The following is a 7,388-nucleotide window of genomic DNA, read 5'->3' on the forward strand; positions in this document are numbered from 1 at the left end:
AAAAGCAGCAAACATCTCGCTGTATGTCCCACATCCAAAGTGCCAAGAGAGAGCTTGCTCTCCCTGTCTTTGAGTACTGTTTTCACTGTCCCGGTTACCTCTTTGCTAACATTCTCTTCAGAGCTGCAGTGAAACCAGGAACCACGTGGAGAAGGCACCCACACTAAAAGTGCCTGGAAGGAACGTTGGGGCTTCTTCTCACTGTCTCTGACATAGGGTTTCACTGTCCCGGGAAAGTCTCTGCTAATACCCTGCAGAGCGCTGTGCCCAATATACAGAAACGTCTTGCGGTATCTCCTACAGGGAAAGTGCCAGGAGGGAATTGTGGAGCTTGTTCTCAGTGTCTCTGAGAATTGCTCTGATTACCCGTGTGACCTCTTTGCTAAGACTCTCCAGAGAGCCGTCCTCAAAACCAACACACATCTTGACATATCTCCCACATTGATCGCAGTGTCTCCAGGAACGGCATTCAAGGAGCCAGGAATTTTTCTGCCCACACTGTCCGGGGACAGTTCCTTAAAACCAATATACATCCTGCTATATCTCCCACATGGAAAGTGCCAGGAGGGAGAAGTGGGGATTATGTTTAGACTTTCTCGGAACTGCTTCAAATCAACTAGATATCTTTGTGCTGTAAATCTCCCAACAGCCAAATGTAAAAGCAGCAAACATCTCGCTGTATGTCCCACATCGAAAGTGCCAAGAGAGTAATGTAGAGCTTGCTCTCCCTGTCTTTGAGTACTGTTTTCACTGTCCCTGTTACCTCTTTGCTAACATTCTCTTCAGAGCTGCAGTGAAACCAGGAACCATGTGGAGAAGGCACCCACACTGGAAATGCCTGGAAGGAACATTGGGGCTTCTTCTCAGTGTCTCTGACATAGGGTTTCACTGTCCCGGGAAAGTCTCTGCTAACACCCTGCAGAGCGCTGTGCCCAATATACAGAAACGTCTTGCGGTATCTCCTACAGCGAAAGTGCCTGGAGGGAATTGTCGATCTTGGTCTCAGTGTCTCTGAGAATTGCTCTGATTATCCGTGTGACCTCTTTGCTAAGACTCTCCAGAGAGACGTCCTCAAAACAAACACACATCTTGACATATCTCCCACATTGATCGCAGTGTCTCCAGAAACGGCATTCAAGGAGCCAGGACCTTTTCTCCCTACACTGTCCATTGAGTTGTCCTCAAAACCAATATACATCCTGCTATATCTCCCACATGGAAAGTGCCAGGAGGGAGAAGTGGGGATTATGTTTAGACTTTCTCGGAACTGCTTCAAATCAACTAGATATCTTTGTGCTGTAAATCTCCCAACAGCCAAACGCAAAAGCAGCAAACATCTCGCTGTATGTCCCACATCCAAAGTGCCAAGAGAGAGCTTGCTCTCCCTGTCTTTGAGTACTGTTTTCACTGTCCCGGTTACCTCTTTGCTAACATTCTCTTCAGAGCTGCAGTGAAACCAGGAACCATGTGGAGAAGGCACCCACACTGAAAGTGCCTGGAGGGAACGTTGGGGCTTCTTCTCAGTGTCTCTGACATAGGGTTTCACTGTCCCGGGAAAGTCTCTGGTAACACCGTGCAGAGGGCAGTGCCCAATATACAGAAACGTCTTGCGGTATCTCCTACAGGGAAAGTGCCAGGAGGAATTGTGGAGCTTGGTCTCAGTGTCTCTGAGAATTGCTCTGATTATCCGTGTGACCTCTTTGCTAAGACTCTCCAGAGAGCCGTCCTCAAAACCAACACACATCTTGACATATCTCCCACATTGATCGCAGTGTCTCCAGGAACGGCATTCAAGGAGCCAGGACCTTTTCTCCCTACACTGTCCATTGAGTTGTCCTCAAAACCAATATACATCCTGCTATATCTCCCACATGGAAAGTGCCAGGAGGGAGAAGTGGGGATTATGTTTAGACTTTCTCAGAACTGCTTCAAATCAACTAGATATCTTTGTGCTGTAAATCTCCCAACAGCCAAACGCAAAAGCAGCAAACATCTCGCTGTATGTCCCACATCCAAAGTGCCAAGAGAGTAATGTAGAGCTTGCTCTCCCTGTCTTTGAGTACTGTTTTCACTGTCCCGGTTACCTCTTTGCTAACATTCTCTTCAGAGCTGCAGTGAAACCAGGAACCACGTGGAGAAGGCACCCACACTGAAAGTGCCTGGAGGGAACACTGGGGCTTCTTCTCAGTGTCTCTGACATAGGGTTTCACTGTCCTGGGAAAGTCTCTGCTAACACCCTGCAGAGCGCTGTGCCCAATGTACAGAAACGTCTTGCGGTATCTCCTACAGGGAAAGTGCCAGGAGGGAATTGTCGAGCTTGTTCTCAGTGTCTCTGAGAATTGCTCTGATTATCCCTGTGACCTCTTTGCTAAGACTCTCCAGAGAGCCGTCCTCAAAACAAACACACATCTTGACATATCTCCCACATTGATCGCAGTGTCTCCAGAAACGGCATTCAAGGAGCCAGGACCTTTTCTCCCTACACTGTCCATTGAGTTGTCCTCAAAACCAATATACATCCTGCTATATCTCCCACATGGAAAGTGCCAGGAGGGAGAAGTGGGGATTATGTTTAGACTTTCTCGGAACTGCTTCAAATCAACTAGATATCTTTGTGCTGTAAATCTCCCAACAGCCAAACGCAAAAGCAGCAAACATCTCGCTGTATGTCCCACATCCAAAGTGCCAAGAGAGAGCTTGCTCTCCCTGTCTTTGAGTACTGTTTTCACTGTCCCGGTTACCTCTTTGCTAACATTCTCTTCAGAGCTGCAGTGAAACCAGGAACCACGTGGAGAAGGCACCCACACTGAAAGTGCCTGGAGGGAACATTGGGGCTTCTTCTCAGTGTCTCTGACATAGGGTTTCACTGTCCCGGGAAAGTCTCTGCTAACACCGTGCAGAGCGCTGTGCCCAATATACAGAATCGTCTTGCGGTATCTCCTACAGGGAAAGTGCCAGGAGGGAATTGTGGAGCTTGTTCTCAGTGTCTCTGAGAATTGCTCTGATTATCTGTGTGACCTCTTTGCTAAGACTCTCCAGAGAGCCGTCCTCAAAACCAACACACATCTTGACATATCTCCCACATTGATCGCAGTGTCTCCAGAAACGGCATTCAAGGAGCCAGGACCTTTTCTCCCTACACTGTCCATTGAGTTGTCCTCAAAACCAATATACATCCTGCTATATCTCCCACATGGAAAGTGCCAGGAGGGAGAAGTGGGGATTATGTTTAGACTTTCTCGGAACTGCTTCAAATCAACTAGATATCTTTGTGCTGTAAATCTCCCAACAGCCAAACGCAAAAGCAGCAAACATCTCGCTGTATGTCCCACATCCAAAGTGCCAAGAGAGAGCTTGCTCTCCCTGTCTTTGAGTACTGTTTTCACTGTCCCGGTTACCTCTTTGCTAACATTCTCTTCAGAGCTGCAGTGAAACCAGGAACCATGTGGAGAAGGCACCCACACTGAAAGTGCCTGGAGGGAACGTTGGGGCTTCTTCTCAGTGTCTCTGACATAGGGTTTCACTGTCCCGGGAAAGTCTCTGGTAACACCGTGCAGAGGGCAGTGCCCAATATACAGAAACGTCTTGCGGTATCTCCTACAGGGAAAGTGCCAGGAGGAATTGTGGAGCTTGGTCTCAGTGTCTCTGAGAATTGCTCTGATTATCCGTGTGACCTCTTTGCTAAGACTCTCCAGAGAGCCGTCCTCAAAACCAACACACATCTTGACATATCTCCCACATTGATCGCAGTGTCTCCAGGAACGGCATTCAAGGAGCCAGGACCTTTTCTCCCTACACTGTCCATTGAGTTGTCCTCAAAACCAATATACATCCTGCTATATCTCCCACATGGAAAGTGCCAGGAGGGAGAAGTGGGGATTATGTTTAGACTTTCTCAGAACTGCTTCAAATCAACTAGATATCTTTGTGCTGTAAATCTCCCAACAGCCAAACGCAAAAGCAGCAAACATCTCGCTGTATGTCCCACATCCAAAGTGCCAAGAGAGTAATGTAGAGCTTGCTCTCCCTGTCTTTGAGTACTGTTTTCACTGTCCCGGTTACCTCTTTGCTAACATTCTCTTCAGAGCTGCAGTGAAACCAGGAACCACGTGGAGAAGGCACCCACACTGAAAGTGCCTGGAGGGAACACTGGGGCTTCTTCTCAGTGTCTCTGACATAGGGTTTCACTGTCCTGGGAAAGTCTCTGCTAACACCCTGCAGAGCGCTGTGCCCAATGTACAGAAACGTCTTGCGGTATCTCCTACAGGGAAAGTGCCAGGAGGGAATTGTCGAGCTTGTTCTCAGTGTCTCTGAGAATTGCTCTGATTATCCCTGTGACCTCTTTGCTAAGACTCTCCAGAGAGCCGTCCTCAAAACAAACACACATCTTGACATATCTCCCACATTGATCGCAGTGTCTCCAGAAACGGCATTCAAGGAGCCAGGACCTTTTCTCCCTACACTGTCCATTGAGTTGTCCTCAAAACCAATATACATCCTGCTATATCTCCCACATGGAAAGTGCCAGGAGGGAGAAGTGGGGATTATGTTTAGACTTTCTCGGAACTGCTTCAAATCAACTAGATATCTTTGTGCTGTAAATCTCCCAACAGCCAAACGCAAAAGCAGCAAACATCTCGCTGTATGTCCCACATCCAAAGTGCCAAGAGAGAGCTTGCTCTCCCTGTCTTTGAGTACTGTTTTCACTGTCCCGGTTACCTCTTTGCTAACATTCTCTTCAGAGCTGCAGTGAAACCAGGAACCACGTGGAGAAGGCACCCACACTGAAAGTGCCTGGAGGGAACATTGGGGCTTCTTCTCAGTGTCTCTGACATAGGGTTTCACTGTCCCGGGAAAGTCTCTGCTAACACCGTGCAGAGCGCTGTGCCCAATATACAGAATCGTCTTGCGGTATCTCCTACAGGGAAAGTGCCAGGAGGGAATTGTGGAGCTTGTTCTCAGTGTCTCTGAGAATTGCTCTCATTATCCCTGTGACCTCTTTGCTAAGACTCTCCAGAGAGCCGTCCTCAAAACCAACACACATCTTGACATATCTCCCACATTGATCGCAGTGTCTCCAGAAACGGCATTCAAGGAGCCAGGACCTTTTCTCCCTACACTGTCCATTGAGTTGTCCTCAAAACCAATATACATCCTGCTATATCTCCCACATGGAAAGTGCCAGGAGGGAGAAGTGGGGATTATGTTTAGACTTTCTCGGAACTGCTTCAAATCAACTAGATATCTTTGTGCTGTAAATCTCCCAACAGCCAAACGCAAAAGCAGCAAACATCTCGCTGTATGTCCCACATCCAAAGTGCCAAGAGAGAGCTTGCTCTCCCTGTCTTTGAGTACTGTTTTCACTGTCCCGGTTACCTCTTTGCTAACATTCTCTTCAGAGCTGCAGTGAAACCAGGAACCACGTGGAGAAGGCACCCACACTGAAAGTGCCTGGAGGGAACACTGGGGCTTCTTCTCAGTGTCTCTGACATAGGGTTTCACTGTCCCGGGAAAGTCTCTGCTAACACCCTGCAGAGCGCTGTGCCCAATATACAGAAACGTCTTGCGGTATCTCCTACAGGGAAAGTGCCAGGAGTGAATTGTCGAGCTTGTTCTCAGTGTCTCTGAGAATTGCTCTGATCATCCCTGTGACCTCTTTGCTAAGACTCTCCAGAGAGCCGTCCTCAAAACCAACACACATCTTGACATATCTCCCACATTGATCGCAGTGTCTCCAGGAACGGCATTCAAGGAGCCAGGACCTTTTCTCCCTACACTGTCCATTGAGTTGTCCTCAAAACCAATATACATCCTGCTATATCTCCCACATGGAAAGTGCCAGGAGGGAGAAGTGGGGATTATGTTTAGACTTTCTCGGAACTGCTTCAAATCAACTAGATATCTTTGTGCTGTAAATCTCCCAACAGCCAAACGCAAAAGCAGCAAACATCTCGCTGTATGTCCCACATCCAAAGTGCCAAGAGAGAGCTTGCTCTCCCTGTCTTTGAGTACTGTTTTCACTGTCCCGGTTACCTCTTTGCTAACATTCTCTTCAGAGCCGCAGTGAAACCAGGAACCACGTGGAGAAGGCACCCACACTGAAAGTGCCTGGAGGGAACATTGGGGCTTCTTCTCAGTGTCTCTGACATAGGGTTTCACTGTCCTGGGAAAGTCTCTGCTAACACCGTGCAGAGCGCTGTGCCCAATATACAGAAACGTCTTGCGGTATCTCCTACAGGGAAAGTGCCAGGAGGGAATTGTGGAGCTTGTTCTCAGTGTCTCTGAGAATTGCTCTGATTATCCCTGTGACCTCTTTGCTAAGACTCTCCAGAGAGCCGTCCTCAAAACCAACACACATCTTGACATATCTCCCACATTGATCGCAGTGTCTCCAGAAACGGCATTCGAGGAGCCAGGACCTTTTCTCCCTACACTGTCCATTGAGTTGTCCTCAAAACCAATATACATCCTGCTATATCTCCCACATGGAAAGTGCCAGGAGGGAGAAGTGGGGATTATGTTTAGACTTTCTCGGAACTGCTTCAAATCAACTAGATATCTTTGTGCTGTAAATCTCCCAACAGCCAAACGCAAAAGCAGCAAACATCTCGCTGTATGTCCCACATCCAAAGTGCCAAGAGAGAGCTTGCTCTCCCTGTCTTTGAGTACTGTTTTCACTGTCCCGGTTACCTCTTTGCTAACATTCTCTTCAGAGCTGCAGTGAAACCAGGAACCACGTGGAGAAGGCACCCACACTGAAAGTGCCTGGAGGGAACATTGGGGCTTCTTCTCAGTGTCTCTGACATAGGGTTTCACTGTCCCGGGAAAGTCTCTGCTAACACCGTGCAGAGCGCTGTGCCCAATATACAGAATCGTCTTGCGGTATCTCCTACAGGGAAAGTGCCAGGAGGGAATTGTGGAGCTTGTTCTCAGTGTCTCTGAGAATTGCTCTGATTATCTGTGTGACCTCTTTGCTAAGACTCTCCAGAGAGCCGTCCTCAAAACCAACACACATCTTGACATATCTCCCACATTGATCGCAGTGTCTCCAGAAACGGCATTCAAGGAGCCAGGACCTTTTCTCCCTACACTGTCCATTGAGTTGTCCTCAAAACCAATATACATCCTGCTATATCTCCCACATGGAAAGTGCCAGGAGGGAGAAGTGGGGATTATGTTTAGACTTTCTCGGAACTGCTTCAAATCAACTAGATATCTTTGTGCTGTAAATCTCCCAACAGCCAAACGCAAAAGCAGCAAACATCTCGCTGTATGTCCCACATCCAAAGTGCCAAGAGAGAGCTTGCTCTCCCTGTCTTTGAGTACTGTTTTCACTGTCCCGGTTACCTCTTTGCTAACATTCTCTTCAGAGCTGCAGTGAAACCAGG

Source organism: Larus michahellis, unplaced genomic scaffold (genome assembly GCF_964199755.1).
Source record: "Larus michahellis unplaced genomic scaffold, bLarMic1.1 SCAFFOLD_39, whole genome shotgun sequence".
Taxonomy (NCBI): Eukaryota; Metazoa; Chordata; class Aves; order Charadriiformes; family Laridae; genus Larus; species Larus michahellis.